Source organism: Musca domestica, unplaced genomic scaffold (genome assembly GCF_030504385.1).
Source record: "Musca domestica strain aabys unplaced genomic scaffold, Musca_domestica.polishedcontigs.V.1.1 7, whole genome shotgun sequence".
Classification (NCBI taxonomy): domain Eukaryota; kingdom Metazoa; phylum Arthropoda; class Insecta; order Diptera; family Muscidae; genus Musca; species Musca domestica.
The window spans coordinates 11,795,207-11,812,542 of NW_026712383.1; positions in this window are offsets into that span (position 1 = coordinate 11,795,207).

Genomic DNA, 17,336 nt, shown 5'->3' on the forward strand with positions numbered 1-17,336 from the left:
GCTAAATCAGAAATTTAGAAATTTTCAAAAAATAAAATCCTTAAAAAATTATGATAAAATTTAAAAAAAAAACCGAACATTGCCGTTATATTGGAGTCAATACGACGTGGACCTACATAGGTATTGCTTGTCATAAGTCATTACCATATTCAAATTCGAAACTTGAAATAAACGGTGAATAATGTAGCTATAATCAACAAAATATCGTATATATCGGAGATGTGCGAAGACCTGGACCAGCATAGACAATATTCTGTCATAGGCTGTAGCATCCATTACGAACTTAAAATACGACTTCTCAAAAAATTTCGGTGGGTATTGTACCTAAACTCGTCAAAATACCGAATAGACCGAAGACCTGGACCTGCATAGACAATTTTCTGTCACAGACTGCAATTCCCATAACGAAAAATAAATACGTAATTTGAAACAATTCTGGTGAATAATGACGCTACAATCATCAAAATACCGAATATTGGGAGGTACCGTAATATGGGGGCTATACGAAGAAGTGGACCGACAATTTTCTGTCTTAAGGTGTAGTATTCATTTCGAACTTCAGATACCAAATTTGAAATAATTCCGGTGAATAATGTCGCTAAAATCATCAAAATATCGAATATCGGGAGGTACCATTATATGGGGGCGAAGAAGTGAACCTGCTCAGACAATTTTCTGTCTTAGGGTGTAGTATCCATTTCGAACTTTAAATACCAAATTTTAAATAATTCCGGTGAATAATGTGGCTAAAATCATCAAAATACCGAATATAGGGAGGTACCCTTATATGGGGGCTATACGAAAACGTGGACCTACTTGGCTCATTTACGAACTTAACTTTGTTGGGTCTGACAGGAGTATTTCGAGGAGTTACAAACGGAATGACAAAGTTAATATATTCGCCCCATAGTATGGTGGAGGGTATAAAAAAGCATCTAAGTTCGGCCGGGCCGAACTTTTAATACACTTCATCATTTGCAAGGAACTTAAAAAATATTAAAATCAATTTTGTCGAAGAAACCGACTAAGAAAATCGTTGTATGGGGGATATACCGAGACGAGGACCTGCATAAGTTATTTTTTGTCATTGGCTGTAGTAACAAGAAAATTTAAGTTATGTGTGAAGGTTTTCTTGTTTGTAGTTATTAATACTGAACGTAGCTAGTAAAGAAAATAAAATATATTAATAGTGAGAAAATAAATTAATTATTATTCAAATGATTCCCTTACTTAAAATGAACGAGTTAAAAAGCAATAAGTTCGGTCAGGCCGAACTTTGTATACTGTCCAACATTTGAAGCGCATTTGGTAACTTAAAACCAGTAAGGAAAAGTCAAAAGCCGGGCATATTTATTATGCATTTTTAGTAGACCTCCCGTAACAAAAGAATTTATTTCAAGTAGACATACAACCTATCAAAATTTGGCTTTAGAGCAGATATAGTTTGCTATAGAGTGCATGATGTTACTTGGAGAAGGATTATATTAAAAAAATATATATTGTCCCGAAATTCACTCCATTTTGGCCGATATTAGATATTATTGGCATAATAAATCTGAAATCGTATTAAGTATATAAATAGGAGCCATATCCAAATCTTAACCGATTTCGATAGAGGTAAAAGGGCAGAGGTAATTCCGAGCCCTATAAGATATCTGATACCAAATATCATTGTTGTCGATTGCATATTACGAAGTTGAGGAACTTAAATACAAAATCGGATGAAACATATATATGGGAGCTATAGCTATATCTGAACCGATTTTCTCCGAGTTCGATGTACTTGCTCCTAGGCTGAATTTGGTCGGATATGCATTTTGGCCATTTGTTGCACAATTAACCCGAAATCGGTTGAGGATATATATGGGAGCTATATCCAAATCTGATCCAATCATCACCAATTTCAATAGGGTTCGTCCTTGGGTCAGACAAATTTTGTTTGGAAAATTTTAGCTCAATCGGATAATAAATGCGACCTGCATTTTGTTCACAAGAATACATGGACGGACGGACGGACTGACGTGCATAAATCGAATCAGAAAGTGATTCTATGAAGATTCTCAAAAGTAACTATTCCTTCTCCATGTTACAAAAAAATGCACGAAGACATACTACCCTTACCACCATGTGGTGTAGGGTATAAAAAAATAATAATAATATAAAATTGAATCCGTTGAAAATTCTATTAAAATCATAAAAATACGGAATATAGGGGTTACAGTTATTTTTGGGGTCTATACGAAGACGTGGACCTGCGAATTTTTGCGTTACATCATTTACATCATTTTTCGGGGCTTGTTTCGGAACAGGTGATTTGGACTTAAACTTCGATGACAGATAGACCTAGACGTATAGTATCAGAGAATTATTACAAAACCTTGAAAATATGAAGTAGCTGCTTAAATATAAATAGAGGCGATTGCTATTAACCCTTTGGGCAATGTAGAATCAATCCAAAAAGGCCTTAACAGCACAGGAAATTTCCCTATCGTTATTGACTAAATTGTATTGTAGCATTAGAACAGTCTATGGAGCAGCAGAGTCCCTGACCATTATCAAAGTGGGAAAGCAAGCAGACAACTAAAAAGAATCCTATTGCCACTCACGGGCTGATCGCAAAAACTCAAGAAAACCTTGAAACATTGGGGGAGGTACGAGCAGAAGTCTACCGACATATCCCATATTTACATTGGATCTATGGTTTATTGAAATATTGGGCTACACTAACTTTGATCGACAACGCTGATTTATTTCGTATGTTATGAGAGTAAAACTATTCAAAATTTATATTTTTTGAGGTGAAGGTAACAGAAAAAGTTTACCAATATTGTCCTGACTGATAAAAATTTTAGGATGGACTCTTCACATGATAAGGTATAGTCATATATCCTATGACTTAAAATAAAATAACCCGTTTTTTCTTGACTAAAAATTAATCGATAAATAAGTTCGGCCGGGCCGAGATTTGAATACCCTCCACCATTTGGTACAAATTTAACAATTTTCAAAAAAAAAAATCCGTTAAAATTAAATTCTGTTAAAAACTTAAAAATACCGAATGTAGCCATATATTAGGGTCTATACAACGACGTGGACCTACATGGGCAACTTTTGTCACAAGCTATTACAATATTCAAATGCGAAACTTGACAAAAATCTGTTTATAATGTAGCTAAAATCATCAAAATACCGAATATCGGGAGGTACCGTTATATGGGGGCTATACGAAGACGTGGACCTGCACAGACAATTTTCTGTCATAGGCTGTAGTATCCATTACCAACTTCAAATACAAAATTTGAAAAAACAATTCCGGTTAATAATGTCGCTAAAATCATCAAAAGACCGTATATTAGGGGGGTACAGTTATATGGCGGCTATACGAAGAAGTGGACCTACATGGCCCATTTTCTGTTTTATGCTGTAGTATCTACTACGAACTCAAAATAGCAAATTTGAAACAATTGCGGTAAATAATGTCGCTAAAATCATCACAATACCGAATATCGGGGGGTACCGTTATATGGGGGCTATACGAAGAAGTGGACCTACATGACCCATTTTCTGTTTTATGCTGTAGTATCTATGACGAACTTCAAATGCCAAATTTGAATCATTCCGGTAACTAATGTCGCTAAAATGATCATAATTCCGAATATCTGGAGGTACCGGGGGCTATACGAAGACGTGGACCTACATGGTCAATTTCCAATACCAAAAGTCCTACATACATAATACACATTGAAGTAAAATTTTATCAACCTACTTCATTTCGTTCGGAAGCTAGAGTGATTTCCACAGACGGACAGACGGACAGACGGTAGACGGATAGACGAACAGACGGACGGACATTGATAAATCGATATAGAATGTTATGCTGATCAAGAATATATACACTTTGTGGGGTCTAAAATGTATATTTCGAGGTGTTACAAACGAAATGACAAAACTTAATATACCCTCCATACTATGGTGGAGGGTATAAAATAATAATAATAACTATATATATATGACTCATTTTTGACCAAGGGATATCTTCTTTTTAATAACGGGCTGGTAATCCGGTGTATAATGCAATTTTTGGCTGGGTATAACTAAAACCGCATGAATGAAGTAGGCAAACAATGTAGGAATCTGTGCGAAAATTTCGACTACTTTACTCCAGTTCCCACTTTAAAAATGTAAGTTTTCCAAATCCTGCTGGAAAACATTGATACACTCGCATATTTCAACAATCTACAATTTTATGTGAATTCAATGCAATGATTTCGAGGATTTTCAAACGGTGTGTCCTCCCCATTTCATACTAACTTGTAACAAGTTTTGACAGTGGCAACGAATCCAGAGGCATTGACATTTCTGTCTCTTAACTTCCGACTCCACCAACAAATGTTGTGCTTAGGCCATGTTTATATCAAAATACATATGTGTGTGTTTAAATGTAAACGTATGTGTTTGCCTGTAGACGCGTGTGCTAACAATGTAACCTGCAAAACCTTATCCGCCGGAAATATGTATTCTACCTAATGCCCAGTGCACCACGCATTGGTGGCAATCAGAATTTGTAAAAATTTCTTCCATTTAGTTGCCTTTTTTTTTTTGGTTTTCCTGCTTTCCATTTTTGTTACAGGAAACCATTTTCAACAAACCTGTCATCGTACCCAAACTGGCATTCCGACCGATAAAAATAAACAATGAAAAAAATATGTGGTAGGCATTTGGGGAACTGAAAATGTGGTTCTTGCGTTTCAGTTGATAACTGTTGTTTGGTGGCATTTGATTTGCAAAGGATTTAGTGCAAAGGATTTTTTTGTTTCGAAATGATTTTAAGTTTAAAGGGCGAAATTAATTGATCAATGGTGGCCTCACAACATTGGCAACGGAGTGGCATCTTAAAGATATTAAATATGTTGAAGCCGAATAATAAATTTGCAAATGAATGGAATGAAATTTGAGGGTGGTTTTGGAAGTGTGTACTACAAGTGCACGAAAAGTACTATATTTGGTACAATTAGATATTTGGCGAACAGAAAGTGCTTGAAATTGTATTTTGGAATTAAAACTGAATGGTACAATATTGGGTGAAGGGATGGAGATACAATTTTGATAGAGATATTAAATATGGTATTGTTGGAAGGAATAGAGCTGGTATGAAGGAAGAGAGCTGAAATCCTTAAATTTGTTATAGATATCACTGTTTGTGTCTGTAATTAAGATATGTAGGTGGTTCTGGAAATGTGTACTATAATTGTACGAAAAGCACTAAATGGTACTAAATTCAGCATTGGGTAAAGGGATAGAGCTGAAATCAACAAGTTTGATATGGATTGGTTTCTAAGGTTGAGAGAAGGAGCTGGTTTTGGATATGCGCAATGTACGAAGAGTACTAAGTTTGGTATTGGGTGAAGAGCTGAAAGGGCTCATAGAGCTGGAATCCGGAAAGTCGATGTTGAAGTCTTCGTTGGTATCAAATGCGTACTATAATTGTTCGAAAGGTACTAAATAGTACTAATTTGGAATCACTCCTTGTGTCTAAGGTGAGGAAATGTAGATTGTTTTGGATATGCGTTTAAAATTATGTATTGGTAGAAGGGATAGAACTGATATTCTGAAATTTGATTTGCGGTCATTGTTGTTTTTTAGGTTTTACATACGGAGACCTTAAAATAGTTTTGGACAGAGCCATTATGCAATGATTTTATTTATACCCCGTTCGGTAACCTTCAAGATGAAAGATTTTGAAGATTTTTTGATGTAAGAGGTAAATATTTTCTCATTATTTTTTTCCGAAAAAGAAAAATTGAATTAAATAATAAAAGCTTGAAAGTCGGATAATTTGGTACGATGTATGAAGTTTTGATTAGAAAATTATGTCAAACTGAACAAGTTGTGTACTTTCAGTACTAAAAAGCCTAACACGAACTGTTGGAACGAATCTAAATTTTAAGGTGGACTTTTGCTGACGAAGTAGTGAGCACTTGCTGGTTTAGTACCGCCAACGCATATGGTAGATATACGATATCGTGGACCTATATAGACTATTCTCTGTCAGGTGGTAGAGTACTCAGAAGGAACTCCACGTGTGGATTTTTAGACAATTCCATTGAAAAATTGGCTACACTCATCATAATACCGAATAGCGGGAGGTACCGTTATATGAGGGATATACAATATCGTCGACTTATATAGACAATTCTCTTACGGGGGGTAAAATACTTAAAAGGAATTACTTGTATGGATTTTCAGACGATTTCATTGAAAAGTGTGGCTAAAATCATCAAAATACTGAATATCGGGGGGTACTGTTTTATGGAAGCTATAGTGGACCGATATAGCCCATCTTCGATATAGCCCATCTTCGAATTTGACCTGTATGCAGACAAAAGACTGATATGTGAAAAATATTAGCTTCCTAAATTAATTACAACAGATGGACGGACGAATCGTCTTCGAATTTTAAGCTGATCAAGAATATATATACTTTGTTAGGTCTAAAAGTATAATTTGGATAAGCTGCAAACGGAATGGTGAACTTGAAAATGGAATACTTCTGTCGACTATATCTGGTACATCACGCACTTTTTAATATTTTCTAAAAATTATCACATATCTATAAATAGTGAAGGAAGTAGTCAATATAGTCTAAACCTGCCATGTCGGAATATTTATGCCATATTTATTTAGATCCGATACGAAATGGACAATATTGGTACATTTCTTCGGAACCTACTTCAAAGAAGAAGTCAAAATATACTTAAATAATCAAACATTGGCTGAGGGTATACATCTGTCAGCAAAACCGACTGATACTTATTTTTTTGTTTTTGTATGGGGGTACCTATACTTTTCTTTGCCACTTTATATCTATCAATATATCGGATATTCACTTCTAATTTTTTTAACTTTGAATTAAAACCAACACCACATTAGCAGAACAAACACGTTCACATTGCTGCAACAACACAATAATATATCGGAAATGTGTGATGACCAAATAAATTATCCTTTGGCCAGCACAATTGTCGCCATGTTAGTTACCGTCATCATTATTTTCATTTCAACAAAATGTAGCAATGACATCATTAGCCGCAAGAAAATAACTCAAAAAGCACATAACCAAGGTCTCAACATTGACCTCAAACTCAATGGCCTCCTTGCAGTGGTCAGAGACGGCCGTTGTCAAGAAAAACCAAAAGCCACCTCAGCAAATGTGGCGAAAATTATATTTAGACGACACATTATGATTGCATCAAAATCAGACTTACAGACAGACATACAAACAATCAGCATGCTGCGATGAATGAATGTAGTTCATCAGCAGTTTCCATTGCCAAATACATGTTGCCAAGGAAAGGACACAACATGTATTGTAGTCATCTTGGCAATGCTGCTGTCTAACCACCAGGACATGGAGGTTACGTAGTCTGAGGTCAATGTTGAGGCTTTAGTCATTGATTTCTGAGGTTGTTTTTCGGCTGTTAATGTTGTCATCGCCATTGATGTCATTCTACTCAGATCGATGTGCTTGACAATGGAAGAAACTGCGGTAGTATTTAAGAATATAATAATGTAGGGAAACCGATTTTATTTGCTGTGTTTAATTTACGACAATTTCCAGTTTACAGCAAATTCGAGTGACAGGTATGGACAAGCCCCCAAAAAGTATCTTAAATTGGTAGGAGCCATTATATAATTCTTCACATATATGGTCCATCTATACATATAAATGAGTAGTTAAATATGTGACTGAATGACTGACTGATCAACGCCCACACGAAACGGCTAAAGCTTGAATCTTTACATTTTTTACAAGGACCAGTCTTGGGACGCAGGTTGGATTTTTTGGACACTAAAGGGTACGAAAAGTACTAAAAATTTAATACTTTGTATTGGAATTCTGAAATTTGGAATGAGGCTCACTGATGGAGTGCAGAATTGGCGTACCGAAAGGTTTTTGGAGGTTCGAACTTTAAAGTTGCAAAAGTTCTAAAATGGTACTAAACTTCCAAAATGGTACGGATAAAGCTAAAAATTTGGAGATTTGGTATGAAAACTAAGGCTGGAAAGTAAAGTAAAGATACATGAAGATGGTTTTGGAGATGTGTACTATGTGTGCGAACTGTACTAAATGGTACTATATTTGGAACGGTTTGGTTTGGGGTGAACGGATGAAGCTGAAATTTTGTGTTGGGGTCCCTGTTGCTGGTAGGATTGAAGGGGTGGAGCAAAAAACTCCAAATTTGACAATAAGGTATCTATTGGTATCTGTAATTAGGATATGGTGGCAATTTTGAAAAAAAAGTCTTAAATAGTACTACATTTTGTATTGGGAGGAGAAATAGAGCAAACATCCTGAATTTTGATATAGATATTGGAAATGTGTACTATAATTGTACGAAAAGTACTAAGTTGTACTAAGTTTAATATTGGGTAAAGGGATGTTGGTATCTGCAATTAGGATATGGGGGTGGATAAAAGTAATAAATGGTACTGTATTTGGTGCAATTTGGTATTAGTGAACAGAAAGTGCTTGAAATCTGAAGTTTGTTATTAGGTTCGAGTTAAGAAATATAATTAAGGATAGAGATAAAATTCTGAAAGTTGATGTTTCGATTACTGATTATATTGATGTTGATATTTGGCGGAGGTTTGGAAATGTACCCTATATTTGTACGAAAAGTACTAAACAGTGCTAACTTTGGTATTGGCTGAAGGGATGGAACAAGAATCTCCAAATTCGACATTGAAGGTTTGTTGGTATGTGGAATTGAGATATGACGTTAGTTTTGGAAATGTGTTTCCGTATAATCATTTATACGGAAAGTATAAAAATAATACTACATTTTATATTGGGAGAAGGAATAGAACAAAAATCCTGAAATTTGATATAGATGTCACTGCTGGTGTTAGGGATTGAGATATTGAGGTGTTTTTGGAAACGAGTATTTTATTTGTACGAAATGTACTAAGTGGTACTAAATTGGTCCGTAATTTGTCATTGAAGTCTCTGTTGGTATTTAGGATGTGGTTTTTAGAATGTGTACTAAAATTGTACAATAAGTTCTAAGTTGTACTAAATTTGAAATTGGGTGAAAGGATAGAGCTGGAATCCCCAAAATCGAGATGGATGTCATTTTGGTCTCTGTTGTTGCAAGGAGAAGCTGGTTTTGCATATGCGTACTATAACTGTATTAAATGGTACTAAATTTGGTAATGGAGGAAATTACAGAGCTGAAGTCCTTTAATATGATATTAAGGACACTATTGGCATCTGAGGTTGAGATCTGGTGGTGGTATTCGAAAGTCACTAAATGGAACTAACTTTGGATCACTGTTGGAGTCTAGCATGGAGAGATGTCGATTGATTTGCATATGCGTACTAAATGTTCCTAATTTGGTCTTGGGTAAAGGGATAGAGCTCCCGTAACAAAAAAAGGTTTATATTGGGAATTTATGTAACGTAGATCACACTAACTATGAATCTTACTTGAATGCGTATCATGATTTAGAATATTCACAATTTCGGTACTATATCCAGCAATAGACCGAATCGAGTTTCAATACATGAAAAAATTCTATAGAATATGAACAAGTAATAAAGGTGTAAGTCCGGCCGAGCCGAACTTTGAATACCCTTCACCATTTGGAACGAATTTGGCAATTTTGGCAAAATCAAAAAAATAAAATCCATTGAGTACCGTTTTATATGAATCCATGAGGTACCGTTTTATGTGTGCTATATGAAGACACAAACAATTTTCTGTCTTAGACTGTAGTATACATTACGCACGTGAAATACCCAATTTGAAATAATTCTGGTGAATAATGTCGCTAAAATCATCAGAACACCGAATATCGGGATGTACCGTTATATGGGTGCTTTATGAAGACGTGGACCTTCACAGGCAATTTTCTGTCAAAGGCTGTAGCATACGTTACGAACTTCAAATACCAAATTTGAAACAATTCCTGTGAATAATGTCTCTTAAATCACCAAAGTACCGAAAATAGGGAGGTACCATTATATGCGGGCTATACCAAAATGTGTATCTACATGGCCCATTTTCAATACCAAAAGTCCTGCAGATATAATATATATTTGAGTAAAATTTTATCAACCTACTTCATTTCATTCGAAAGCTAGAGTGATTTCCACAGGCGAACAGACGGACAGACGGACAGAAATAGCTAAATCGACATAGAATTGTATGCTGATCAAGAATATATATACTTTGTGGGGTCTAAAATGTATATTTCGAGGTGTTACAAACGGAATGACAAACTTAATATACAAAATTTTACGCACTTATTTCTGAGCTCTATCGGAAAACTCATAATGCTGCATGTGGGGGACTTATTATAGATAAATCTGAACCGATTTTCACAAAATTTGAAGTACTTGTTTCTAGGATGTATTCTGTCGGAATTTCCAAAATGTGGGTAATTTGGACTGATATTAGCCATTTGGTGCACAATTAACCCGAAATCGGATGAACATATATATATCCAAGTTTGAACCGATTCTCAACAATTTCAATAGGGCTCGTCCTTGGGCCTAACAAATATTGTTTGGAAATTTTTATCTCAATCGGTTAATAAATGCACAAAATCACACTACAAAAATACATGGGCAGACGGACTGACATGCATAAATCGACGCAGAAAGTGATTCTATCAACTATTAGTCTATGGCTCGTTTCCTTCTGGCTGTTACAAACAAATGCCCAAAGATATAATACCCTGACCACTTTGTGGTATAGGGTATAAAAAGGACTGCTGGAATAAATCTAATTTTTTAAGGCGAATTTTCGCTGATGAAGTATCTGTCACTTGCTAGTTTTCAATACACTTGTTCGGACCTAAAAAAAATGTGAGTAAAAATTTATGAACATATTTTATTCCATGCGCTAGCTATTTCCATAGGAAGATGAATGGATGGCCAAATCAACACAGAATTTTACGTTAATAAAAATTATATATACTTTTTGGAGCCTAAAATGCTTATTTCGAGGAGTCATCAAAAGAAAGACAAACTCCATATACCCTCTATTGAAGTGAGGTTGGTAAAATTACAAAGGATACTTTATGAAATAAAATTCTAACCATCATCGTAAATTCACATCTCTCTAAATACTTGAAAATAGTAGGCATTCGAATAAGTCTGCTTACCAAATGTGATAGAATATTTTTCTTTGTATCTACAGGCTACAAATAAAAGCCGCCATCGCATTTAAATGTTATCGTTTTGTCAATCAATTTTTATAGACTTCATGGCTTTGATTGTGTTTTCGTTCCATTGTTTCAATAACGTCTGCCGTCCAAATAATGACTGAGAGGTTGTGGTTGTTTGAGTTGACTATTTTATTTGTTTTGTTATTTGATATGGGCCCTGCAACCCATATGGTTTTATTGTAGTCGGTTTTATATTGCGGAATGAAAACGAAAAAAAGGAAACATCTTCATCGATATGGAATACAATGAACCCGTAAAATTGTGATTATCATTGTTGCAAAAATCACTTTGTTTTTGCCATGGTGGTTGTGGGGGTGTAGGCGTAAAATTGTTATTGTTTTCCCCTCATCCATGGAGTGGAGGGTATATTTAATATTCATTTTGTTGCAAAAATCTGCGCAAATTTTGTTATGAATATAAAAAAAGAATATAAATCAATGCAGGGAGGTATTTAGTTTTTGAATGTGTTATGTTGGTCACTATTTTACAATAAGTTATTCTTCGAAATGCACTAATTCATAACCACTTTTGATGTTATAGAAATAAAGGACTTAAATACACTATAAATGATTTTTTCAATAATTCTAGGGGAAATAAGTTCGACCGGACGGAACTTTTGATAACCTCCACCATGATATATACAAAGTCCATATTGAATAATTAGTTTCCTATCGATTATGAAAGTAATTAACTTCACCGCCATGCCAAGGCTTATTCCCAGGAGGAGTAGTTTGTGTTAATTGTTGTATAAATTAGGAGTCATGTCAATAATGCAAGGGAACTGATGAGGATTGGTGGCTCTTTCCAAAACGTAGGTATCCCCATGGTACAAAGAAGAGAAGGTAGGCCAACTTTGACAAAATTGCAAGTATAGAGGTCTACCTGTTTGGCTTGTAATGTCAGAATTAGTATCAAAACAATAAAAAATCAAACAACTTGTTGCATATATTTTGAATAAATAATTGAAAACCGCGATAACTGGATGAAAGGTCAAGACCTGCTTTCCAAAATCATGTACTATATATCTCTAAAGGATTATTTCGCTACAAAAACTCTAGATTTTGTTGATGCATACGTTGGAAATTAACATTTTGAAAACACCCGAATTTGAATATTTTCTGAACATTTTTTTTGTTATTGAAAATAAAACACATACATAAACAAATAAAGATGACATATTAAGCCAAGAAAATAAAAAAATTAAAATCATATGGTATCATAGCCCTACCTTGATATCATTGTACCATGGTACTGGTAAACATTACCCTCGTTATCCACTAATAAACAAACGTTGTTTTTATAAAAACAACAATAAAGGGATTAAGCCTAACCATTTTGCAACAACAAAATACTATGATATCCCGAACAAACAAAGCCAACACTGTTCTAAATAAATAAAAGGACGACACTATTTCTTAATTTCAAGATTAAAATTGAACTATTTCTTTCAAGGCAAATTGAAAATAATTACCTTACATTTTATTAATTGTCATATCCATTGCCAAGCGCACAGGAAACTACATTATTTTAAAGTTAAAGGGCATTTATGTTCCTATGAGAGGTAGAAATATAGGAGTTATATACAAATCTGAACCGACTTCAATATAATTTGACAAAATTATTTGTATACCAAATTCCATTACACATTCCAAAGTTGAATACTTTACCTATAACCGATCCATAGATATGTGCATTCAAGAACTAATTTTTTTGGAAGATCCTCCGATTCCAATTCTATTTCTCCAGTTCCATGTTTAATTTCAAAAATGTAAATAGTCTTTGTTACTTGCAGGCGATGCTGTAGTATATTTTTGAAAATTTGCAGGAAATCTGTTCAGCAGTTTTTGTGTCAATATATTACAAAAAAAAAAAAAAAAACCTACAAGCAATCAAACGTACAAAAATTTTATTTTATTATATATATCACGCATTTAGATTAAATGTCCCTTGTTTAACCCCTAGTTGCCCTCATAGAAAAATTCAAAAGTTCAGCTACCATTATATTCGATTAAGTACCATTTTTTTTTTTTTCAATTTTCGTTAAACTCCTTGACTTAACGCTAAATACTCACAGTTATCATTATACCCTATATCCCTATATTCTAGCACTTTTCCGAATTTAATCAATTTTAATAACATTTACCACTTTCAATATAGCAGGAATTTCGGCTCCTTATTTAAACACGCATTTATAGTTATCCTAATACCAAAATTTGAAATTCCTTCTACTTTTTTCCCACACTCTATACCAAATTTATTACTATTTAGTAATTACATATTTCCAAATCCACCTTCAAATCTCAACGTACATACTAACATTTGTGCCTATTATCAACATTCAATCCATACACTTAGTACGCACAATTCGTATATCAAATATAAAGATTTTAGAACAGTGTGGCTTGTTTGTTCGGGATACCGTAGTATTTTGTTGTTGCAAAATGGTCTGGCTTTATCCCTTTATTGTTGTTTTTATAAAAACAACGTTTGTTTATTAGTGGAGAACGATGGTAATGTTTACCAGGGGATAAGGCAGTTATTTTTAAAATAACTTCTGGGGAGAATATCCCAGACAAAAACAAGGGAACTGATGAGGATTGGTGGCTCTTTCCGAAACCTAGGTATTAACTGCCTTACCCCATGGTAAACATTACCATCGTTCTCCACTAATAAACAAACGTTGTTTTTATAAAAACAACAATAAAGGGATAAACCCAGACCATTTTGCAACAACAAAATATAAAGATTTTAGATCCATCTGTTCACGTCATTCCATATGGTACGAAATGTTGTCCCGGTTAATACATTTAATACTAATAATGTCGAAAATTGTGAGCTTCTTCTCAGACACTAGCCCTTACTCCATATTTTTGTGCAAATAATGGCTAATATAAGCCCAAATGTACGGAATTTTGAACCTTACAACGGATTTCGGCTTAAAAGCAAGTGCTTTAAATTTTGGTATAAAGCGGTTCAGATATAGCTATAGCTCCTATATATATGTTTCATCCGATTTGATGTTAAAGTCCCCCACATGCGTAATATGCACTCCACAACAATTAACTTTGTCATTCCGTTTGTAACTCCTCGAAATACTCATGTCAGACCCAAAAAAGTATATATATTCTTGACCAGCGTAAAATTCTAAGTCGATTTAGCCATGTCCGTCTGTGACATACGGACGGACAGCTGTATGTCTGTCTGTCTGTTGTACTCACGCTATCTTTCCAACGAATTGGGATAGAAGGCTAAAATTTTGCACACATGTTTATTTTTCCAATAGGTAGGTTAAGTTCGTAAATGGGTCATGTAGGTCCACGTTTTCATATAGCCCCCATATAACGGTACCTCCCGATATTCGTTATTTTTATGATTTTAGCGACATTATTAACCGGATTTGTTTCAAATTTGGTATTTGAAGTTCGAAATGGATACTACAACAGCTTTTTTACTTGTTATTATTTAGTTATTCAATTAATAATTTACTTATTTATTTATTTGTGTTGCACAGTATTATTTTTCCTACAATTATTTTCCCTCCAAATATTGGTACAATATGCAGACGCTTCTCTGTTAAATAATCAAGTGCCATAGGTTCCTTCACACTTACAAGCATTGCCCTCAAAGTTACAAGCCAATTTTTCAATGTTTCATCATTCCGGTCCCAACTGATTTTATTCTTCTTCCTCCTGATTTTAATTTCATGTATTTTGTGTTTATTTATCTTAGATTGGAAAACGGAATTGAAGTGTTTACCACCCATAAAACGCATACAATTCAAAACAATTGATTATCTCAACCAGACCACCCCTTAATAAGGACTCCCCTTTCCAATTCTCATCCCAAATTAATAGACCACTAAATCTGTGTTAATAGGTCTCTATGTTGCCAATTTTATTTTACAGCTGAAGATAATTTCTTGTCTATAAAAAGTTTTGTAAAACTATCCATTCTGGCTCTCCTCATCGATGACTCATTTTATTTCAATTTCCAGTTAATTTGTCTTAAACAATAATTGCCAAAGTTGGTCACTTTGAATGGCTCATATATTTGTGGATTTAATTCCACTGCTGTCAGCAATTGGACAAAATCCATAATTGATATATCCATCTATCCCTTGCTGACCAATAACCAATTCCCGTCTTACCACTTTCCTGTAGTCGAAGTGAAGTGATAAAAATGAGATTTAAATAAAATTTAATGCGAGAATTTATTTTTTTTATTTAATCCTGTAAAAAGTCATGATGGTTGGTAATCTGTAAACTGGTTGGTCGATGACGATGCTGGTGTTGATGACGTACACCACTTCTTCTCCTCTGCCAATAGTTTGACTTGACTTCCACCAGCAAAGAGTTATTTTGCTGGATTTCCATTTTGTCTCCTTCTTTTTTCTTTGGTTGCTTTATTTCTTTGGCTTTTCAATTTCTGAAATGTGCGCGTGGAAGCTCTGATATTGTTGCCCAGTTAATGGGAAACAAAACGTGCCGCAGGGGTATGCAAAAAAGAAACGGTTTGACTGACTGGCTGACTCGAGCATTATTATTTCTTGCGATTTTTATTTTCGAATGAAAGCGACACCTAGCAAAATAGCGACCACGTTTGCCATAAAAAATCCATTTACGGTTTCTGCGGAAAATCTGCTGATGATGGCATCGATGCCACAACGAATGTGGAGTTCGGAAGAGTCTTTATGCGAATTTAAGCACTGTTTTATTGCTGGTGTCGTTGATGTCTTTTTACAATGATTAAAATTCAAAAGTACTGTAGAGTGAAACCAGCTATGAAGTGTAGAGCAGAAAATTTGTTACACATTCTCACATACAGGGTGAGATGAAAAAACTGCTACCACATTCAGACTGCTGTCATTTATAATCCACTCTTCCGATAGCTGTTACAATTATTTCAGTGACAGCTCATTATATTGTTTACAAGCGTACAAAAGCATTTTGAAGAGAATTTTCCTGAAAAAAAGTTATTCGTGATGGAATTCAAACGTGATAGTGTGAATTCTTTATATTTGGCCGGAAAACCACAAGTGGCTATCGTTAGAGCACTCCAGAATTTAAATGTGAATAAATCTTTTGTGTCTAGTACCATCGCTCGTTGCCGTGATACTGGTAGTGTAGCCCAACGTCTAGGAAGTGGACGGAAGAAAACAGCAACATCAGTAGAAATGGTTCGAAAAGCAAAGAAGCGACTTGGCCGAAAAATGGCTCCTGAGCTGAACATATCGCAATATTTTATTTGGCAAATATTGAAAAAATGAGCTCGGGGCAAAGCCATTGAAATTCCAAAAAGTGCAAGAACTTACACCACACCAGAAAGAAAATAGGCTAAAAAGAGCTAAAGAGTAGCTTGGCTTGGCCGAAAGTGGTGAATGCCGAATTTGGGTTTCTCCGATGAGAAAACATTCGTTGTCCAGCAGTTTGTAAACAAACAAAATGATCGTGTTTACTTGCCAAAGAGGTGTGCACCTTCGGTTGGCCACCAGAACTCAAGCGCCGGCCATGGTGATGCTGTGGGCGCCATAAAAGCCGATTGTCGCTCTCCGGTCGTATTAATAGACCGTGGCATCATATATTAAAGCCTTGAGCACGCAAACATTTTGGCCGCAGACCTTGGACATTCCAACAGGACTCAGCAGGCGCCACACGAGAATGGTTACAAAATGAGGTTCCTCGCAATGGCCACCAAAAACGCCGTCTCCCAATCCGTTGAATTATTATGTCTGGAGTATTTTCGGATAAAAGTTGGCACGAAAAAATACCAAAGCATCGATCACCTCAAGCAAGCGCTTCGCCGGGAATGGGCCAAAATACCGCAGAGCAACATTCGGGCATTGTGTGACGGTTTCATTAGCCGTTTGAAAGTCATAATTCGCTGTAAGTAAAAAAGCTGTAAGTTCGACCGGGCCGAACTTTGAATACCCTCCACCTTTGGTTCAAATTTGGCAGTTTTCAAAAAAAAAAAAAAAACATTAAAAATTCTGTTAAAATCTTAAAAATACCGAATGTAACCATATATTAGGATCTATACGACGACGTGGACCTGCATAGACAAATTTTGTCATAAGCTATTGCAATATTCAAAAGTGAAACCTAGAA